Source organism: Pipistrellus kuhlii, unplaced genomic scaffold, assembly GCF_014108245.1.
Source record: "Pipistrellus kuhlii isolate mPipKuh1 unplaced genomic scaffold, mPipKuh1.p scaffold_m20_p_29, whole genome shotgun sequence".
In the NCBI taxonomy this organism is placed as follows: domain Eukaryota; kingdom Metazoa; phylum Chordata; class Mammalia; order Chiroptera; family Vespertilionidae; genus Pipistrellus; species Pipistrellus kuhlii.
Window position 1 is genome coordinate 732762 of NW_023425528.1, and position 23895 is coordinate 756656.

The 23895-nt window shown below is 36.9% G+C and overlaps 1 protein-coding gene across 2 annotated transcripts in view; it reads left to right on the forward strand.

The window, feature by feature from the left end:
* IL13RA2 (interleukin 13 receptor subunit alpha 2) overlaps positions 1 to 23895 on the forward strand; it is a 96039-nt gene that overhangs the window by 15202 nt on the left and 56942 nt on the right. The window contains exon 1 of one of the 2 annotated variants that reach the window (XM_045587391.1): positions 20765 to 20945. The exons of the other annotated variant lie outside the window; for it this stretch is intronic. The gene's annotated coding sequence lies outside the window, so the exon portion shown is untranslated. Of the gene's footprint in view, positions 1 to 20764; positions 20946 to 23895 lie in introns of those variants that run through there. 2 annotated transcript variants of the gene reach the window in all.

Sequence of the window (23895 nt, forward strand, 5' to 3'; positions counted from 1 at the left end):
AAAAAAAAAAAAAAAAAAAAAAAAAAAAAAAAAAAAAAAAAAAAAAAGCAACAAAACCAACATCTGCATAATAGGGGTTCCAGAAGGAGAGGACCCTGAGTAAGGAATAGAAAACCTGTTTGAAGAAATAATGACAGAAATCTTCCCTGATATAGGAAAGAAAAAACCCACGCAAATCCAAGAAGCTCAGAGTCCCAAGCAAAATGAACTCCAAAAGACTGATGCCAAGGCACATTATAATTAAATTGGCTATCACCAATGACAAAATAAAAATCTTAAAAGCGGCCAGAGAGAGAAAAAAAGTTACCTACAAAAGATCCCTCATCAGACTAATGACTGATTTCTCAACAGAAACACATCAGGCCAGAAGGGAATGGAATCAAATATACAAAGTCATGCAAAGGAAGGGTCTGAATCCAAGAATACTGTATCCAGCAAGGTTACTAATCAAAAATTCAAGGTGAAATTAGGAGCTTTACAGACAAAATAGGACTAAACCACCAAACCAGCAATGCAAGAAATGCTAAAGGGTCTGCAAAATAATAATAATAATAATAATAATAATAATAATAATAATAATAATAAAATTAAAATTAAAAAGAAATAAGAAGCAAAGAAGGAATATGAGGGTAAAGAATAAAAATGGTGACAAACAAGTGCCTATCAATAATAATTTTAAATATAAATGGATTAAATGCCCTAATCAAAAGACATAGGGTAACAAATTGGATAGGAAAACATGCTCCATATATCTACTGTCTACAAGAAACCTACCTCAGAATAAAAGACACACACAGACTGAGGGTGAAGGGATGGGAAAAGTTTTTTCAGGTGAATGGAAATAGATTGGAATAATTATCTATAACGTTCTGAGATACAGACCAACTTTTCCTCTTGCCATCCTACACATTACCAGGCCATTTTTAGAAGATAACGTGACAGACTAGAGTTCATGTAAGAAAGTATCTTTTGATGTTAAGTACCACTTGGTTCAAATTCCTATTTTAACCTTTTCCCTAAATGTGAGGCTCTGGGAAAATTTTTTAACTTCTCTGAACAACAGTTATTTTTTATATAAAATAGGAATGTCAATAAAGTGTCTATATAATGGGGTTACAGTGAGGACTAAAGAACATGGTTAATTATTAAGCATACTACCTTGTCCCGACCCGCGGGGCAACAATGGGGGTACGCAGGAACCACCTAAGAGAATGAAACAAACAAGGAATGTGGAAGAATGGAGGCAAGACAAGGTTCTGATCAAGCTTCAACTTTATTCTTTGAAATGGCTGTATATATACAGCAGAAACAAAGGCGGGCAGGGTTGCCTATGCAGAGGGGTCTTTGGCAGTGTATAATTGGTTTAGGCACTGAGTGGAAAGGTGGTAAGGTATCTGGCAACACAGGATTGGCTAACTGCCAGGGCAGTTAGTAACATTCCAAGGTGTGACATTCCAAGGCTGGGCTAGCTATGGGGGAGGATCAGGAAGGGGAAGTTGCAAAGATGTTAAGCAGCAGGTTAATCTTATCTTCTGGCCAAACCCTCAGGGCACTGCATAACTTCTGCTAGAAGGAACTTAATTCTATTTCCTTAAGAGGGAGTTGCTTGTCTCAACTCTGATGGCTCCCAACACTACCTGGTAAGCAGCTTAAATAAACAATATCGGTCTATTTATGTCATCATTATTTTTTCATTTAGTTATTTGTAGTAGAATAAAATGTAGGTGTGAAAGGGTTTAAACAAACAAGGAAGGAAATGTGGCTATTTTGTTTACCTTCACTAGAAGCATTCAATACATATTTATTGAACATCTGCTTTACTCTAGGAATTGGATTTATAGAAGCAAGTAAGGCATACTTTTTATTCTTAAGAACACAGACAGCAGTTCCCTCTTATCTATGGTTTTGCATCCCTCAGCTTCAGTTATCTGTGGTCAATTGCAGTATGAAAATATTAAATAAGAGATTCTAGAAACAAATAATAAATTTCAAATCGCATGTCCTTTTGAGTTGTTTTATTGAAAACATGTGTTGTCCTGCATGGGGAGTGCATCATCTCTTGGTCCAGTATACCATACTGTATAAATTACCTGCTCTTTAGTCACTTACTACCCCTCTTTATTAGATCGACTATCATGGTATCACAGTGTTTGTGTTCAAGTAATTCTTATTTTACTTAATAATGGCCCCAAAGTGCAAGACTAGTGATGTGGCAATTCTAAGGTGGCAAAAAGAAGCCACAAAATATTTTCTTTAATTGAAAAGGTGAAAGTCCTTGGAAAGAAAACAAATCGGTATGCTGAGATTGCTAAGAAATATGACAAGAATGAATCTTGTATCCATGAAGAAAAAAAAAGAAATTTGTCCCACCTCAAACTGCAAAAGTTAAAGTTACAGTGCCTGGTAAGTGCTCAGTTAAGATAGAAAATGCATTCTATTTGTGGGTGGAAGACATGAACTATGTTTTCTGATGAAAAGCTGGGGTAGCAATACTCATACCTGACAAAATAGACTTCAAAAGGAAGGCCAGTTCCTAATAAAAGGAATTGATACAACAAGAGGATATAACTCTGGTAAACATATATGCATCCAATACAGGAATACAGGAATATATATATATATATATATTAAAACTTCTGGAGGATTTAAAAATGGAGGTGTACAGCACCCTCATTGACATCACTGGATAGATCTTCTAGATAAAAAAATGAATAAGGAAACAGCAATTATAAATGACACACTAGATCAGATGGAGTTAATTGACATTTATGGAACATTTCACCCCAAAACTACAGAATACACATTCTTCTCAAGTACACATGGACATTTTCAAAGATAGATCACATGCTAGAACACAAAATCTACAAATTCAAGAAGATTGAAATCATATCAAGCATCTTCTCAGATCACAATGGCATGAAGTTAAAAATCAACTATAATAGAAATACTCATAAACATTCAAACACATGGACACTAACTAGCACATTTAAAAAGGTATGGGTGACCAAAGAACTGAAGAAAGAAAGAAATAAAAATTTTCCTGGAAAGAAATGAAAATGAACACACGACAATCCAAAATCTATGGGACAAAGCTAAAGCAGTCCTGAGAGGGAATTTCATAACCCTACAGGCCTACCTCAAAAAAACAAGAAAAAGTGGTAATAAATTATCTAACCTTACAACTTAAAGAATGAAAAATAGAGCATCAAGAAAAGCCCAGTGTGATCAGAAGGAAAGAAATAAAATCAGAGTGGAAATAAATGACACAGAGACTAATAAAACCATACAAAAGATTAACAAAACCAAGAGATGGTTCTTTGAAAAGATAAGAAAGATTGATGAACCTTTAGCTAGACTCATCAAGAGACAAAAAAAGAAGATACAAATAAACAAAATCAGAAATGAAAGAGGTAATTCAAGTGACTCCACAGAAATAAAAAAGGATGGGGAGAGAAATCATTATTAACAACTGTACTCCAACAAGCTGGACAATCCAGAAGAACTGGAAATATTCCTAGAAAAATACAATCTTCCAAAATTCAAACAGGAAGAATCAGAAAACTTGAATAGTCCCATAACTACTGATGCAATTGAAGCAGTAGTAAAAAACTCACAGCAAACAAAAGCCCTGGTCCAATTGGCTCTACAGGGGAGTTTTACCAAACATCCAAAAAAGAACTAACAGCTATCCTCCTCAAACTATTCTAAAAAATCCAAGAGGAAGGAACATTTCCAAGCTATTTATGAGGCTAGCATTAGCCTAATTTCAAAACCAGATAAAAACACTGCAAAGAAAGAGCATTGCAGGCCAACATCTCTGATGAGCATAGATGCTTAAATCCTCAACAAAATATTAGCAAATTGGATCCAGCATTATAATGGAAAGATCATACACTAAGATCAGGTAGAATTTAGTACTGGGATATAAGGCTAGTATTGAATTGTCAAACCAATGAATGTGATACAGCACATAAACAAACTGGAAAACAAAAATCACATGATCATATCAATTCACACATAAAACACATTTAACAAAACCCAATATTCTTTTTTAATAAAAACTGTCCATGAAGTTGGAATAGAGGGATCATAACTCAACATAATAAAGGCCATAAATGACAAATCACAGCCAAAATTATACTCAATGGGCAAAAACTAAAACCACTTCCTTTAAGAACAGAAACAAGACAGGGATGTCTGCTTTCACCACTATTATTCAATACTAGAGGCCTGGTGCACAGATTCATGAACTGGGGGTGTCCCTCAGCCTGGCCTGTGCTCTCTCACAATCCAGGACTGAGAGTTATAGTAGTGTGTGAAGTGTCAGGCGGTCGGGGCAGAGCCCCAGTGGGCACCATGCTACTCCCACTTATCCGGCCCCACTGTGCCTGCCCCTGCTGCTTGGTAGCACAACTGCAGCTGTCCCTGTCAGCCATGAACCTGGCGTCTGGTTTCCAAAGGTGAGCTTAGCGGTGCTCCTGCTATGGAAATGCACTGACCACCAGGGGGCTGCTCCTGAATTGAGCATCTGCCTCCCCTGGTGGTTAGTGCACATCATAGTGACTAGTTGACCTATTATTCGGTTGTTGGGTTGCTTAGGCTTTTATTTATATAGATAGTATTGGAAATACTAGCCTCAGTAATCAGATAAGAAGAAAAAACAAAAGGCATCCAAATTGGAAAGGAGGAAATAAAACAACAATTATTTGCAGATGACATGATATTGTACATAGAAAACCCAAAAGACTTCACCAAGAAACTACTGGATTTAATAAATGAAGTTAGCAATGTAGCAAGATATAAAATTAACATAGATAAATTGATGGAATTTTATACACTGAAAATGAACTCTCAGAAATAGAAACAAACAAAAAAAATTCCATTTACCAATTGCAACAAAAAATTTAAGATACTTAGGAATAAACTTAACCAAGGAGATAAAAGACATGTACTCAAAAAACTACAGGATTTTGAAAAAAGAAATAGGGGAAGATATAAACAAGTGGAAGAAAATACCATGTTCATAGACTGATAGAATCAACATCATTAAAATGACCATACTACCCAAAGCAATCTATAGATTCAATGCAATCCCTATTAAAATACCAATCGCATATTTCACAGATCTAGATTAAACAATGCAAAAATCTGTATGGAAGCAAAAAAGACCCCAAATAGCTTCCGCAAGCTTGAGAAAGAAGAACAGAGTTGGAGGAATCACAATACTAGATATCAAGTTATACTGCAAAACCATTACAGCCTGATACTGGCACAAGAACAGACATATAGATTAATGGAACAGAACAGAGACCCCAGAAATTGACCAAAGCCATTATGCTCAATTAATATTTGACAAAGGAGGCAGGAGCATACAATGGAGTCAAGACAGTCTCTTCAATAAATGGTGTTGGAAAAATTGGATAGATACATGCAAAAAAAAACAATTATACCACACCACCAACTGACACCATATAGAAGAATAAACTGAAATTGATAAAAGACCTAAATGTAAGTTGTAAGACCATAAAAATCTTAAAAGAAACCATATGCAAAAAAATCCCAGATATCTCTTTTAGTCATACATCTTTATGTATGTTTAACAGTACATCACCTAGGGAGAAGAAAACTGAGGAGAAAATAAACAAACGAGACAACATTAACATAAAAATCTTCTTCACAGCAAAAGAAATCATCAACAAAGTGAAAAGAGAGCCCACTCTATGGGAGAACATATTTGCCAATGATACATCCAGTAAGGGGTTAATTTCCAAAACATATAAGGAACTCATACAAAAGGAAGACAAAAAAATCCAATTTAAAAATGGGCAAAGAACCTAAATAGACACATCTTCAAAGTGGACATACAGATGGCCGAGAGACATATGAAAACATGCTGAAAGTCACGAATTATCTGAGAGATGCAAATCAAAACAACAATGAGATATCATTTCACCTGTCAGAGTGGCTATCATCAACAAATCAACAAATGACAAGTGCTAGCGAGGATGTGGAGAAAAAAGAATCCTCGTGCCCTGACGGGGGAATGCAGATTGATGCAGCCACTGTGGAAAATAGTATGAAATTTCCTCAAAAAATTAAAAATGGATCTCCCATTTGACCCACTGCTCTCACTTCTAGGACTATATCCTAAGAAACCTAAAACACCAATCAGAAAGAATACCATATATCCACCCTTATGTTTATAGCAGCACAATTTATAATAACTTAGATCTGGAAACATCTCAAGTACCCATCTGCACTGCCTCCTGGTGGTCAGCACATATCATAGCGAGCAATAGAACTCCAGGTCTCCAGGTCAAACTCCCACAGGGACATTTTGCATATTAGCTTTATATATATATATATATATATATATAAATTTTGGAATCCATGTCTTTGGAAAGATTAACACATTAATATGAATTGCTCTTTAATAAAAATTTATGTCTATATTATTTAAGGTACAAGGTAAATAGTTATAATCAAGCAACCTCAAAATATTATGGCTCAAGCAACAGACCAAAGGTGGCCAGGCAGCATTGATACAGAATGTCTTCCAATGCCCAGGAACATTCTACCTTGTTGTTTTGTCATCTCTTAGAATGTTGACTTTGCCTTTGTGGTCAATTATAGCTCCCACTATCATGTTTGTGCTGGTTGAGTGAGGGGAGAGAAAGAAGAGGACAAGAGATTTTCCTGTCAAAACATGACCCAAAGGTTGCACGCATCACTGCTGCTTGCATATCTACAAGGTCTAATTTCTTCATATCAAACTACAAAGGAGTCTGAAAAATGAAGTCTGTCTTGGAGGCCATGAACACAGCTAAAGCTCATGAATTTCTATGGCTAAAAGGAAGGGTAGGAGAATGGACACCGAGAAACAATTAGCAGTATCTGTCTTAGTTTATCAGATGACTTTTTACTTATTTTAAATATATTGTATTTTTATTGATTTCAGAGAGAAAGAGAGAGGGGGAGAGAGAGGTAGAAACATCAATAATGAGAGAGAATCATTGATTGCCTCTTGCACACACCCCACTGGGGATCGAGCCCACAACCTGGGCTTGTGCCCTTGACCAGAATTGAACCTGGGACCTTTCAGTCCACAGGCCGATGCTCCATCCACTGAACCAAACCAACTAGGGCTATCAGATTACTTTTAAAAATATTTATCTTTAATGTTGAAAATATTACAGATACCTCCTGTTTCCCTTATTGATCTCTTCTAGCCCAGACCTTCCCCCACACACCGCCTCAGGCCTTCACCATACTATTGTCTATGTCCATGGGTTATGCATATATGCAGATAAGATCTTTGGTTAATCCCTTCCCACCCACCCACTCACCCCAACTTTTTTGATAAGCTTCCTGAAAGACCTAAGTCTTTCCAAAAAAGTGGGCTCATAAAGAAGTGATTATAAAAAAGGTTGACTCATCCAAGTTGTTTTCTGACATCAACCAATTATATGGTGCCAAATTCTCTGGTTCCTACAGGGTATCCTATCATTCAATTCAATTCTGACACTTAGTATCTGTAGTTAGTTAGCAAAGACCCCACAGGTTAAGGGCTGAGTCTCACAAGATGCCAGTAGAAATTCAGGAGTTTCTATGACCCCTTACAGATTTGATAATTTGCTAGAACACCTCAAGGAACTCAGATAAATATTTTAATGGTTTACTATGAAGGATACAACTCAGACATAACCAAATGGAAGAGATATATAGTACAGGGCAAGGTATTGGGGGTGAGAGTGGTGTACTACAGCTTGGGGAGCTTCCATTCTTTCTCCAGGTATGTCAGCTTCCCAGTACCTTGATGTGTTCACCAATGTGGAAGCAATTTGCACAAGTTTAGCAGTTTGTATGGAAGTCTGATTACATGGACACAACTGATTAAATCATTGGCCATTGGTAATTGAATTCAACTTCTAGCCCCTCTCCCCTTCATGAAGGTCAGGGGGTGGGTCTGAAAGTAACAACCTTCTAATCACCTAGTTGGTTCCTCTGGCAATCAGCCCTCTTCTTGAAACTATCCAGGGACTCACCAGTAGTCACTTTATTAGCATAAAATTGGGTATGGCTGAAAGGGACTCATTAGGAAGAACAAAAGACACTCCCATCACTCAGAAAATTTCAAGGTTTTTAGGATCTCTGTGCCAGAAACTGGGGACAAAGACCAACTATATATATATTTAATGCACACCTGAGGATATGATGTTTGTTCATTTGTTTTTCAAATATGTTTTTATTGGTTTTAGGGAGAGAGGAAGAGAGGGAGTGAATGTGAGAGAAAAACATTGATTGGTTGCCTCCTATTCAAGCTTAGGTATGTGCTCTAATCATGAATCGAACCTACGACCTTTCTGTATACAGAATGACACTCCAGCCAACTGAGCCACACCAGCCAGGGCCCAAACACATATTTTTATTATGCCACAACTTAATATTGTCAGGAGCAGGAGTATAATTATTCAGTATTTCTAGTTTCTATCCCTCTAATCAGTGGTCAGCAAACTCATTAGTCAATGGAGCCAAATATCAACAGTACAACGATTGAAAATTTTTTGGGAGCCCAATTTTTAAAACTTAAACTTCTTCTAACTCTACTTCAAAATAGACTTGCCCAGGCCATGGTATTTTGTGGAAGAGCCACAAGAGAAGGGCCAAAGAGCCGCATGTGGCTTGTGAGCTGCAGTTTGCTGACCATGGCTCTAACTAGAAGGTAAATTGTATGAGATTGTATCTAACGCACCTTTGTAACCCTAGCATCTAGCACAGTGCTTGGTGCATTGCTGCTTTGTAAACCATTGAATGAATGTGAGTGCATAAACACTAGAGTCTGGCACTGCTGACCTCTGCAGTTTGAGAGTCTTTTAAAAACTGTTTGGTGTTAATCTGGGCACTGGATCATGCATTTTCCAGCTCATGTGGGTTTCCTAAGAAGCTCAGCTCTGGTGTCCTGCTGTTGAATCTGTGGTTGTCTGCAGGGGAATTCAGAGTTCACAAATTAGTTTGTTTCCAAATAATAAAAACAACAACTGTGTTTCAGGGAAAGCAGGCAAGTTGAGATGTCCTCTGTCTCACAGTGTGTTCTGCTTAGCACACTGCTTTTCTGTAAAATAGCTAACTCTACTAAATAATTTTTCAAATTAGTTTTCTGGGAATGCTATGATTTAAGAAAAACAAACTCAGAACCTTAGAAGTTTGGCATATGCCTGCATATTTAAAAACTGTTGTTAAATCCAAAGAATTTTGTTAAGGATAGTTTGCATGTGTGTATACATACAAACTATATAGTCAATTGTTATTTTTTAAATTTTTATTGCTTTTCTTTATTTAATGTCCCTTAATCTTACAAAGGAAATAACACTTTGGGAAATTAAATACTGCCTTTGCTGATTGCCTCTTCTGAACAGAAGTTCAGGAATACCCATTTCCTGTTTTGATGGTCAATAGAACGGAAGTCACAGAGCTTTACACAATGAAAGAAATATGATCCCTGCTAGCCAACTGTTTTAGCTAGTGAGGTATTTAAAAATATCCCACCAGTGGCATGATTCTCCAGGCAAAGCACTGAGCTAGGTGTCAGGTCCTCCTAGATTTTATTACTCCTGAATTTTTGACTTTTGGAAAGTGAGTTAACCTATTGCAACTTGATTCATATTCATTTGTAAAACTGAAATAATATCCTTAGCTATCTTGGGGGGATAATGGATACAATATAATAATATATGCATGTTCCTGTTAGAGAGGCCAAGGACAGTATGTGTCTACCTTGGGCCCATCCCAGCTTCACTTATGGTTTCAGCCTATAAAGTCTTAGTTCTGACGCCGCCCTGGCCCAGCGAGAACCATTGCAATAGCCTAGTGTGTGCTTTGACTCTGGAATTGATTTGGGACCCGCAGGAGACTTTACAAGCATCAAGCTTTAGTTTTTATCCCCTACCCTGCCATCTGTTTTTGGTTATTTAGTTGGACTTTGGCTTTGATCTGGAAGCTCAGTTCTTCCCCCGTGTCTCTGTTGAAATTGGGGCCCTGACCTAAATCTTTTTGCCTAGTTTCTGGTAGACAGTTGGCAAAATCGTTTGTATAATTTTTCCTAGTTCTTTCAGAAGAATGACTTAATCCCAACTCTGCTGAAGAACTTTTCCATCCTGGGGATTTGATGTACTTCTTGATTCCATATCCCTTGGGTGACAGCAACCCTGGTCTGCTACATATGTGGGTATAGCCCAGCTTCCTTTTGGTGTAGACCTGCTTCCAGCTAGGGAGGGGCTCTTCCAACTAGTCCTTTCTCTGCACCAAACAGGTTCACCCTCAAATTCTCTTATTCTTAGGAGTTACAACATGCCTTGTATCTGGGCAGAGTAATTAGAGTGCTAAGGTACAAGCACATAAGTATCATTGGCAGTTTCAATTGATGTCACCAGAAAGCAACCAAATGGGGCTTTTGGAATATTAAAATGAGTTGGCTTTTTGGTGTCTCACTCTTTACACCAAGAAGTAAAGCATAGCCTTATGCTTTCACTGAGTAAGCTATCAAGTCAGGGTGGAAGATCATATCAAATCAATTTTAACATATGAGGCATGGTGCATTATTTCCAACTAGATCGTGTTTTTTTTTTAGTTTTATAAGTCTATATTTTTCAGATTATTACAATTGTTTCTCCTTTTTCACCCCATAGCTCCCCTCTACTAGGTTACCATCCCACCCTCTGCCCTTACCTTCCCCCACTGTTCTCATCCATAGGTGTACGATTTTTGTCCAATCTCTTCCCAAACCCCACATACCCATTACCCCTGGGAATTATCAGTACACTCCCTTTCTAAGCCCCTGATTCTATTATATGCACCAATTTATTCTGTTCCTCATATTTTTAATTCACTTGATTTTTAGGTTCACTTGTTGATAGATATGTATTTGTTGTTCATAGATTTATCTTTACTTTTTTCTTCTTCCTCTTCTTAAAGAATACCTTTCAGCAATTCATATGAATCTGGTTTGGTGGTGGTGAACTCCTTTAGCCTTTCCTTATCTGTGAAGCTCTTTATTCGACCTTCCATTCTGAATGATAGCTTTGCTGGGTAGAGTAATCCTGATTGTAGTTCTTGCTGTCCATCACTTTGAATATTTCTTGCCACTCCCTTATGGCCTGCATAGTTTCTGTTGAGAAATCAGTTGACAATCCTATGGTGGTCCCTTGTAGGTAATTAACTGTTTTTCTCTTGCTGCTTTTTATATTCTCTCTTTGTCTTTTGCTCTTGGCATTTTAATTATGATGTATCTTGGTGTGGTCCTCTTTGGATTCCTCATGTTTGGGGTTCTGTGTGCTTCCTGGACTTGTAAGTCTATTTCTTTCACCAGGTGGGGGAAGTTTTCAGTCATTATTTCTTCAAATAGGTTTTCAGTATCATGCTCTCTCTCTTCTTCTAGCACCCCATAATTCTGATGTTACACTTGAAGTTGTCCCAGAGGCTGATTACTTTATTTTCAACTTTTCAACTTTTTGCATCCTCTCTCTCTCTCTCTCTCTCTCTCTCTCTCTCTCTCTCTCTCTCTCTCTCTCTCTTTCTCTCTCTCTCTTGCTTTTCCAATTGAGTGTTTTTTGCTTCTTTGTATTTCAAATCTTTGACTTGATACTTGCAATCCTCTAGACTGCTGTTGGGTCTCTGTATAATTTTTTTTTTCAGTCAGTGCATGCTTAATTTCTAATTGGTCCTTTTTCATATCCTCAAGGGTCTTGCTAAATTTATCAGCCTTTTCTAAGAAATTCTTGAAAAAAACTTTATAATTGGGGTTTTCAATTCTATATCCAGCCATTTGTTTTCCTCAATTTCTTTCATTTGTGCTCTGTTACTCTGTCTCCCCATTTTCGCTGCTTCCCTGAATTGGTAGGGTAGCTTTGTGTGTTAGGTTTTCTATGTGGCCTAGTGGGTCTGCCTCCCAAGTTACCTGAGGTGGACACTCTTGGTGCACCCCTTTGTGGTCTGTGTGCATAGCCTTGTAGTAGTTAAGTCTTTTTTTCTTATTAAATTATCTGTGTACATATTTTAACATTGCCCCCCCTCATACATACCCTCCCTCCCCAGAGTTTTGTGTGCATTGGTTGTACTTATATGCATGTATACAAGTCCTTGGGTTGATCTCCTATCTCCCCCATATCTCCCTACTCTCCCTGCTGTAATTTGACAGTCTGCTTGTTGCTTTACTGTCTTTTTAAAATAAATCTTTATTGTTCATATTATTACAAATGTTCCTCTTCCCCCCCCCCTCCGTTGCTCTCCTCCACCAGGTTCCCACTCCACTTTCTGCCCTTTCCCCACCCCCCATTGTCCTCATCCATAGGTGCACAGTTTATGTTCAGTCTCTTCCCACACCCCCCTCTCCCCTTTTCCCAGAGAATCGTCAGTTCACTCCCCTTCCATACCTCTGATATTATTATATTCAACAGTTAATATTGTTCATCAGATTTTTTTAAAATTTCCTTGGTTTTTAGATTCACTTGTTGATAGTTACTTATTTGTTGTTCATAATTTTTATCTTTATTTACTTTCTCTTCTGAAAGAACCCCCTTCAGCAATTCATATAATTCTGGTTTGGTGGTGATGAACTCCTTTACCTTTTTTTTCATTTGTGAAGCTCTTTATCTGGCCTTCGATTCTGAGTGATAGCTTTGCTGGATAGATTATTTTTGGCTATAAGTTCTTACTATTCATCACCTTGAATATTTTTTGCCATTCCCATCTGTCCTGCATGGTTTCTGTTGAGAAATCAGCTGACAATCATATAGGTACTCCTTTATATGTAACTACCTGCTTTGCTCTTGCTGCTTTTAATATTCTCTCTTTGTCTTTTGCTCTTGGAATTTTAATTATGATTTTTCTTGGTGTGGTTTTCTTTGGATTCCTTTTGTTTGGAGTTCTGTGTGCTTCCTGGACTTGTAAGTCTAATTCTTTCACCAGGTGGGGGAAGTTTTCTGTCACTATTTCTTTCAGTATGTTTTTGATATCTTGTTCTATCTCATCTTCTGAGACCCTCATAATTCTGGTGTTGGTTTGCTTGAAGTTGTCCCAGAGGTTTCTTACATTATCTTCAACTTTCTGGATTCTCTTGCTTTCTTGCTTCTGCAGAGGAATGTCTTCTGGCTCTTTATGTTCCAAATCTTTGACTTTATTCTTGTGATCTTCCATTCTGTTTTTAGGATTCTGTATAATATTTTTTATTTCAGACAATGTATTCTTTATTTCTAGTTGATTCCTTATTATTTCTAGTTGATCCCTTTTCATATCCTCATAGGTCTCATTTATTGTATTTTATCGGCCTTTTCTAGGAGATTCTTGAACAACCTTGTAAGTGTGGTTTTGAACCCTATATCCAGTCACTTTTTGTCCTCCAATTCTTTCATTTGTGATCTTTTTCCTTGTCTCTGCATTTTCGCAGCTTCCCTGAGTTGGTAGCCTTAAAAGTCTCTGTGTTCTGCTTGGATGTAGTTTCAGGGTGGAGCCTACAGCCTTGGCTTCCCTCAGCCAAGCTCTATGCGGCTCCGGAGTCTCAGTATTCCTTAAAGTCCTTCAGTACTTGCTGAAAGCACCTCTGAGGGAAAGGTGCCCTTGATTTTTGCCTGCTACCAAACAGTCTAGGCTCTCCCCGAATGTGCCTGGAATTGGGGTCCAGTCCAGTTGGAAGTGGAGTTGGAGGTGGTCTTCAGAGCAGTCTGGAGCTTTTGTCTCCTTCCTACCAGGGCAATCCCACTGCACAGCCAACAGTCCCTTCTCTGCATGCAATGTGCATGCCTCTGAGACGTCCTTTCTCTGTGCGCAATATGTGAGCTTCCGGGACCTCCTTTCGCAGCTCCCCCGGGGTTCAGCCTTACCCCCCAGCTGCCTCTGTATTAGCCTGGGTCCCCGGGGTCTGGTCTAGAACTGAGGTTCAGAGCAGTCGGAACTGGGGCTCAGCACAGTCCGGAGCTTTTTTCTCCTTCCCGCTAGGGCAATCTAGTAGCAGAGACAACAGTCCGTCCTCTGCGTGCAATGTGCGTGCCTCCGGGGGCTCTGCTTTTCGCAGCTCCCCTGGGATTCCACCTTACAGCCATGGCTCCCTCTGTATGAGTCTGGGTCCCCAGGGTCTAGCCTACAGCTGGGGTTCAGTGTTATTGGAACTGGGGTTCAGCACAGTCTGGAGCTTTTATCTCCTTCCTGCTAGGGAACCCCAGCCAGGCATTCAGCCTTCCCCTCCTCTCCGGCTCCGTCCACTCTGTGCACGAAGCGTGTCTCCGTACCTTAGGCTTTTATAGCTCCTCCGCTCTTCTTTCTGGTTTTCTCCTTGCTTCTCGTTGTAGAATTTCCACTCAGTCGACTTTCCTGTAGTTCTGGGTAATGTCCATTTTATATTTTAGTTGTATTTTATTGAAATTGTTGTGTGCGGCTGCGATTAGGAGTTTACCTGTGCAGCCATATATCTATCATTTGGTTCATCAGTTTATAATGTTCTTTAATACCCATAAATGAGTGAGGTCATGTGGTATTTCTCTTTTTTTTTTTTTTCGGCAGTATTTATTTATTTTTTGATACTGTTATTTTTTATTTATTTTTATTTTTTTAATTAATTAATTTATTTTTACATATTTTATTAATTTTTTTGCCCCCCTCCCTCCCTCCCACACATCCCCTCCCTCCCCAGAGTTTTGTGTCCATTGGTTGTACTTACATGCATGTATACAAGTCCTTCGGTTGATCTATTATCTCCTCCAGATCTTCCTCCCCTCCCCACTGTTATTTGACAGTCTGCCTGTTGCTTTACTTTCTCTATATCTGTCTCTTGGTTCATCAGTTTATAATGATCTTTATCATCCACCAATGAGTGAGGTCATGTGGTGTTTCTCCTTCATTGATTGGCTTATTTCACTCAGCATGATGCTCTCCAATTCCATCCAGGTTGCTGCAAATGATGAGAATTCCTTCTTTTTATGGCAGCATAGTATTCCATTGTGTAGATGTACCATAGTTTTGGGATCCAATCATCTGCTGACAGGCACCTAGGCTGTTTCCAAATTCTGGCTATTGTAGATTGTGCTGCTATGAACATAGGGGTGCAAATATCCTTTCTGATTGGTGTTTCTAGTTTCTCGGGATATATTCCTAGAAGTGGGATTACTGGGTCAAATGGGAGTTCCATTTTCAGTTTTTTGAGGAAACTCCACACTGTTCTCCACAGTGGTTGTACCAGTCTGCATTCTCACCAGCAGTGCACGAGGGTTCCTTTTTCTCCGAAACCTCACCAAAACTTGTCGTTTGTTGATTTGTTGATGTTGGCCATTCTGACAGGTGTGAGATGGTACTGCATTGTTGTTTTGATTTGCACCTCTCGTACAATTAGTGACTTTGAGCATGTTTTCATGTGCCTTTTGGCCTTCCTTCTGTCTTCTTTTGAAAATATTCTATTTAGGTCCACTGCCCATTTTTTAATTGGATCATTCATCTTCCTTTTATTTATTTGTATAATCTGTCTGTAAATGTTGGAGATTAAACCTTTATCAGTGGTATTATTTGCAAATATGTTCTCCCACACCCTGGGCTTTCTTGTTGTTTTGTTGATGGTTTCTTTTGCTATAAAATAGCTTTTAATTTTGATGAAGTCCCATTTGTTTATTTTCTCTTTAGCTTCCATTGCCCTAGGGGCAGTATCAGTGAAGAAGTTCGTTTGGCATACGTCTGAAATTTTGCTGCCTGTGGATGCTTCTAGTATTTTTATGGTTTCCAGTCTGATGTTTAAATCCTGTATCCATTTTGAGTTTATTTTTGTGAATGGTGTAAGTTGGTGATCTAGTTTCATTCTTTTGCATGTGTCTGTCCAATTTTCCCAACACCATTTATTGAAGAAACTGTCTTGACTCCATTGTATATTCGTGCCTCCTTTGTCAAATATTAATTGAGCATAGTGATTTGGGTTGATATCTGGGTTCTCGATTCTATTCCATTGATCTATATGTCTGTTCTTGTGCCAGTACCAGGCTGTTTTGAGAACAGTGGCTTTGTAATACAGCTTGAAGTCTGATATTGAGATCCCTCCTACTTTACTCTTCTTTCTCAGGATTGCTGTGGCTATTCGGGGTCTTTTATTGTTCCAAATGAAACAATAGGAGAGTTCTTTCTAGGTCAGTGAAATATGCCGTTGGTATTTTAGAGGGGAGTGCATTGAACCTATAGATTGCTTTAGGAAGTATGGACATTTTGATGATGTTGATTCTACCAATCCATGAACATGGTATGTTCTTCCATCTCCTTCCATCTTCCTCTATCTCTTTCTTCAGTGTCGTGTAGTTTTCCGCATATAGGTCCTTTACTTCCTTAGTTAAGGTTATTCCTAGATATCTTAATTTTTTTGGTGTGATGGTAAATGGAATTGCTTATTTAGTCTCTGTTTTTGTAAGTTCACTGTTGGTGTACAGAAATGCCATAGATTTCTTGGCATTAATTTTGTATCCTGCTACATTGCCAAATTCATTTATTAAGTCAATTAGTTTTTTGATGGAGTCTTTTGGGATTTTATGTACAATACCATGTCATCTGCAAATAAGGATAACTTTACTTCTTCTTTTCCAATTTGGATGCCTTTTATTTCCTCCTCTTGTCTAATTGCAATGGCTAATACTTCCAGTACAATGTCAAAGAGGAGTGGCAATAGTGGGCATCCCTTTCTTGTTCCTGTTCTTAGAGGGAATGGTTTTAGATTTGCCCATTGAGTATGATGCTGGGTGTGGGCTTATCATATATAGCTTTTATTATATTGAGGTACGATCCTTGTACTCAAACCTTCTTGAGAGTTTTTATCAGGAAAGGGTGTTGGATTTTATCAAATGCTTTTTCTGCATCAATTGATATGACTATATGATTTTTATCTTTCAATTTGTTTATGTGATGTATCACGTTTATTGATTTGCGGATATTGTACCATCCTTGCATTCCTGGAATAAATCCTACTTGGTCATGGTGTATGATCTTTGTGATGCTATGCTGGATCTGATTTCCTAGAATTTTGTTGAGGATTTTGGCATCTCTGTTCATGAGGGATATTGGCCTGTAATTCTCTATCATTGAGCTGTCTTTATCTATTTTTGGTATTAGGGTGATGCTGGCTTCATAGAAGGAGTTTGGAAGTGTTCCTTCCTCTTGGATTTTTTGGAATAGTCTGAGGAGGATAGGTTTTAGTTCTTCCTTGAATGTTTAGTAAAACTCTTGTGAAGCCATCTGGCCCTGGCTTTTGTTTGCTGGAAGCTTTTTGATGACTGTTTCAATTTCTTCCCAAGTCACTGGTCTATTGAGATTTTTAGATTGTTCCTGATTGAGTTTTGGAAGGTTGTATTTTTCTAGGAATATGTCAATTTCCTCCAGGTTGTTCAGTTTGTTGGAATAAAGTTGTTTGTAGTATTTTGTAACAATCCTTTGTATTTCGGCGAGGTCTGTTGTTATTTCACCTCTTTCATGTATGATTTTGTTTATTTGAGTCCTCTCTCTTTGTTTCTTGGTTAGCCTGTCTAGAGGTTCCTCTATCTTGTTTATCCTTTCAAAGAACCAGCTCTTGGTTTTGTTGATCTTATGTATTGTTTCTTTGGTCTTTATGTCATTTATCTCCGCTCTGATTTTTGTTATTTCATTCCTTCTGCTTGCAGTGGGCTTTTCTTGTTGCTCTTTTTCTAACTCTTTGAGTTGTAGAATTAGATAATTTGTTACCATTTTTTTTCTTGGTTTTTCTTTTCTTTTTTTTTTTTTTCAATAGGCTTGTAGGGATATGAACTTCCCTCTCAAAACTTTGCTGTGTCCCATAGATTTTTGGATTGTTGTGTTTTCATTGTCACTTGTTTTCAGGATGTTTTTAATTTCTTCTTTGATTTCTCTGGTAACCCAGTCCTTGTTTAATAGCATGCTGTTTAGTCTCCATGTGTTTGATTTCTTTGAATTATTTTTACTATAGTTAATTTCCAGTTTTATGCCACTATGATCTAAGAAGATGCTTGATATGGTTTCTATCTTCTTGAATTTGAAGAGACTTTGCCTATGTCCCAAAATGTGATCTATCTTTGAGAATGTCTCATGTGCACTTGAGAAGAATGTATATTCTGTGGCTTTGGGGTGGAATGTTCTGAAGATGTCTATTAATTCCATCTGCTCTAGTGAGTCATTTAGGATTGATATTTCTTTACTGATTTTTTGTTTAGATGATTTGTCCAAGGGTGACAGTGAGGTATTAAAATCTCCTACTAACATTGTATTGTTATTAATCTCTCTCTTAATGTCTTCCATCAGTTTTTTTTTTTTTTTTATGTATTTGAGTGCTCCCATATTGGGTGCATATATATTTACCAGGGTTATTTCTTCTTGTTAGATTGCTCCCTTTAGTATTATGAAGTGGTCTTCATAATCTCTTGTTATGTCCTTCTCTTTGAGTTCTAATTTGTCAGATATAAGTATTGCTACCCCAGCTTTTTTTCATTTCCATTGGCCTGAAAAACCTTTTTCCATCCCTGTACCATCAGTCTGTGTGCGTCTTTTTTTCTGAAGTGGGTTTCTTGTAGACAGCAGATATAGGGTCTTGTTTTCTTATCCAATTTGTTACCCTATGTCTTTTGATTGGAGCATTTAATTCATTTACATTTAAAGTTATTATTGAGTAGTTAAGTCTTGATTGTTGTTGGTATCATTGGGAGGAATTGTCCTCTAGGCCAATTGGCTATATCAGCTGTGTTTATGCCTGGAGACTGTGCTGAAGACAGACTTATAGGACTAGACTTGCAAAATTGCAAAAGCCTCTGTGCTCAGCTTGGATGCGGCAGAGTCTCAGGGCTGAGCAGAGAGTCTTGGCTTCCCATCAGCCCTGCCCTTGCATTCGAGCCTCCAGACACCTGCCTGCCATGGATCCCTCGAGTGTCCGAGTCTCCATGTGACTTTCTCTCTTCCTGATAGTCCAAACTCCCCCTGTATGAGCCTGGGCCCACAGGGTTTTGCCCAGAACTGAGGTTTAGTGCAGTTGGAACTGGGGTTTAGTACAGTTGGGGGATTCCTTCCCCTTCCTACCAGAGAAAGCCAGCCAGGCATTCAGCTGCCCTTCCTCTCTTCTATCATGTCTCTGTATCTCAGCCCTTTGCAGCTCCTCTGATTCTCAGTGAGCTTTTCTTTTTTCTTCTAGTTGTAAAATTTCCACTCATCCAACTTTCCTGTGGTTCTCGATTATGTCCGTTTTGTCTTTAGATTGTGGTTTTGAAATTGTTGGGTGAGGCAGCAGTTTAGGTGCTTACCTATGTTGCCATCTTGGTTTCTCCTCCAACTACATCTTATTAACTATATTTAACTTAAGGTTTGCATGTCAACAAATAAATACACTACATCATTCCAAGATAATATTATGGTTCTATTTTTTTGACTCATATTTTTCTTTTATACCATAAAGTATGGTATGATGAATTATTTGCAAGAGCCAGAAGATTTGGTGAAAACAGAAGTTTGAAGAAAACTTCCTGGAGAGTTTTTTTATTTTATTTTAATTTTAGATAGAAGATAAATGAGCTCATTGAAATTGCAATCATAGGAAAAGGATTTTAAATTTAGGTCTCCTGTCTTCAACCCTGCATCATGTGAGCAAATTCTCATTATAAAATACCTCATGTAGGCCTGATAAATAATTCTGTCAAAAACAATTGTGAAAGAGCCAAACTTGCTGATATCTGAAAAGCAGATAACTCTACACAATTCTCACTTTCTTCTCACCTTCAACTTCAATTTATGGTAAAACATTAACTGTACAAATGAATAAAAAAGAAAAAACCTCATAGGGTAAACATAAAGTTAGTAATGGACTGTCTATGATCCCCTCTTTATTCAGTCTGCTTGCTTTTATTGTTGTTGTTTATTCACATATTTAGTATAAAATATATCCTTGGTATCTGAGGGAAATTATTACAAGGAAGATGCTTTTCATCCATTGGGATATTAGGTAATACGTAAACTGGATCTGATCTCAATTCCTTCCTATTTTGGAATAAATCATTAACATTTCAGCTACTTTAGAAAAGCATCAAAGTATTCTGGCTTCTTATATCTCTTCATAGTTTCTGGGCATGGAGGTTCAACCAGGGCTGAATTGAAAAGTCAATGGGGGATTGAAGGACAAAGGACAATTTGGTGGTGGCCTGAGCTTGTCTGTTTAATTTTATCTGGGCTAAAAGAAAACCTTGTTTGGTTATGTAAAGAAATATTTGATAAACCTTTAATGGGAAAAAAGGTACATGACACCAAATTTTAATCACAGCCTCAAGGATTTTAGAAATTAGAGATACCTTGGAGGCAAAAGAGGAGGCAATTTGAAGGTTGGATTAGTTGACTTATGAGGTATCATTGAATATTTTTATTGAAACTGAAGTCCAAGGATGTTAAGGAAATTCCCCAAGGTCACATAAGCTGATTGTGGGAGGGAGAGCCTCGAGTAGAATCCACGTTTCAAGTTTCTTGTTAATTTATGATTCTTCATACTTAAAAATATTTGAAAAAACAGTGGAGCAATTTTAGATAGTGCACTCTGAGGGAACAACATAGACCAGGCAATCGCACACTTACCTTTGGATTATCTTCTAATTCCAAATGTGGTGAGTCACATACTAAAATAATATTGGCACTCTGAAATGCCAGTCAGGGACTAATTAAAAGGAAAAGAAAATTACTCAGATGAACTTCGTGATTTCCTCTGAATCTTTTGAGAAATATAGTCTCAGATGCTGACCTGCACATTTTTTGTCAGTTGGTAAATTTTTGTGGATAAAGCAGAGTTCCTCCTACATAAAGACTTCAGTTCTAAGGTCATTTAAAGTTTATTAGGCTAAGAATCTGTTCACTGAGACATATTACATTGATATTACAGAAGATGCTATGATAACTGGACACATTATTCACTTACAGTAAGTCTGGAACTTAAATTTGGGGCAGGGAATGTAAGAGTGAAAGGTAACTTGTTTTGAATAATTATTTATTTCACTTTCTTCAACATTTAAAAATAGACTCAAATATTTTTGTAGCAAAAATTGTTTGTTTGACTTGATATAATATTAATTTGGGGGAAATTCTGCATATTTTTGCATGAAGCTAATTCATAGGTACTGGATAATCAGCATAAATAACACAATTGCTTGTAATTCTTATTGTTGTTTCCTTACTAACACCTATTTTCTATGAAAATCATCATACCTCTTATAAGCAAACATTGTCCTTTGGAAATATAAGGATAGTTGCATTTTAGAGTTAAGAGGTTTTCTGAGTTTATTTTCTATGTGATTGTTTTCTACAACTGAAAAACTCCACTTTGCAATAACTTTTCTTAAGTTCAGAAATAACAATGCAACTCCTCTAAAATGAATGATTTAATTTATTTTTATATGTTTTGATTGACTTTATAGAACCCACATATCCTCTATATGTAGTGTTTATTTATATAATGTTTTTACATATATATTAAGTTTATGAAAATAAAAATTATAATTTTCACTGTTTTTGCTGTGAAATGAACTAGAATCTTATACATTTGTGGCTTGTTTTCCTCTGAAAGAACACAGTTGACATTTAAAAACACATCACTTTTATACATTGCACTCACTTCAGATGCTTTCAGATTAGTTTTTATTTTTAATATGTAAAAGGGTTTGTGAAATGAGGACATGAATATAGGAATTTTTCAGTAGTTTTTTATTTAAAAATCTTATCAAAATATAGAATGTTTTAGAGAGTTCAAGACTTAAGTAAAGTACATGGATTTGTTGTTGTTACAGAATAATAACCTAAAGGACCAAGAGTTCTGGTTTGCAGTCCTAGCTCTCCCCCCATATAACCCTGTGAACTAGGGAGGGACATACATTCACTCTCCACTGTAATTTATTAGTTTGTAAAAGAAATCAGATGTCCTGACTCTGCATAATATCATGAAAGACAATAGAAAAGTTAGAAACAATTATTTAAACAGCAGGATTAAACAAAAAGAGGTAGAACAACTGTTAAGATTATTTTCATTTTTTGTTTTAATGCAAAGATCTTACCTGTAAATGAAAACCTTTTTTCAAGGTGTTTTTCTATAATTAGAGAAATATCACTTGTGTTTTGCTACAGCTTGGATGAGTTGGGGGTAAGGTGGGTTGCTTATTCCTTTTGATGTATTTTTCAGAGTGTTTTCAAGGAATTTATAGGAGGTGGCTTCTGGACATGGGATAAGTGGAAGGCAACTAATAACACTTGAGTTATATGCCCACTATATTGCAGACATTTTATATGTATGATCTCATTTAATTATTATTTGAACCCAAGAATTATTGCCTTAGTTTTTTTTTTTAATTTATTGGGGTGACATTGGTTCACCAAACCATACAGATTTCAAATGTGCACCTCAATAGAACATCATCTGCACACTGCATTGCTGCATTGTGTTCTCATTGTTCCAAATAAACTTTCTTTCTGTCTCCATTCCCCCCACCCCTTTGCCCACCTCCACCTACATCCCACCCCCTTTCCCTCTGGCTATCACTATATGGTTGTCTGTGTCTATGTGTTATTTATATGTGTTTGTTTTGTGTTGTTTTGTTTTGCTCACACTTCACTTTCTTTCATCCAGCCACCTAACGCCCCTCCCATTTGACAGCTGTCAGTATGCTTCAATGTTCCATGCCTCTATTTCTATTTTGTTGGTCATTTTATTTTGTTCATTAGATTCCACATATAAGTTAGATCATATGGTATTTGTCTTTCTCTCAATCTAATAAACTCCAAATCCATTCATGCTCTAGCAAAAGATTTCCTCTTTTTTAAAAAAAATTATGTGGTACACACATTTACTGATTTGCAAATATTGTACCAACTTTATATCCCCAGAATAAATCTTACTTGATCATGATGTATGATCTTTTTAATGTATTGCTGGATTTGTTATACCAAAATTTTTTTGGAGGATTTCAGCATCTTTATTCATCAGGGATACTGGCCTATGATTTTCTTTATTTGTGTGGTTTTGGAATTACAATAATGCTGGCCTCGTAAATAGAGCTTATAAGTCTTCCCTTCTCCAGAATGTTTTGGCATAGTTTGAGAGAAATAGGTACTAGTTCTTATTCGATTGTTTGGTAAAATTTGCCTGTGAAGCCATCTAGTCCAAGATGTTTTTGTTTGTTTGTTTGTTTGTTTTTTGCTGAGAGGTTTTTCATTACTTTTTCAATTTAATTATTTGTAATTGGTCCATTCAGATTTTCTGATTCTTCTTGATTCAGTTTTGGAAGATTGTATTTTTTTTAGGAATATATCCATTTTGCCCAGGTTGTTCAATTTGTTAGCAAATAATTGTTCATTGTATTTTCTTACAATCCTTTGTGTTTCTGTGGTGTCAGTTGTTACTTCTGTTCTTTCATTTCTAATTTTATTTATTTAGGTTCTCTCTCTTTTTTGTGAGTATGGTTAAACTTCATGAATGTTGTTTATCTTTTCAAAAAATCAACTCTTGTTATCATTGATCTTTTGTAATATATATATTTTTTAGTCTCTATGTCATTATTTGTGCTCTAAACTTATTATTTCCTTCCTTCTCCTTACTCTGGGCTTTGTTTATTGTTCTTTACCTAGTTCTTTTCAGTGTAGAGTTAGATTGTTTATTTGAGGTTTTTCTTATTTCTTGAGGTAGGTGTGTAATGCTATGAACTTCCTGTTCAGGACTGCTTTCATTGTGTCCCATAGGATTTAGGTTGTTGTGTGTTCATTTTCATTTGATTCCAGGTAAACTTTGATTTATTTCTTGATCTCATTGTTAACCCATTCATTCTTTAATAACATATTATTCAACCACCATGTGTTTGAATATTTCTCAGTTTTTTTATTGTA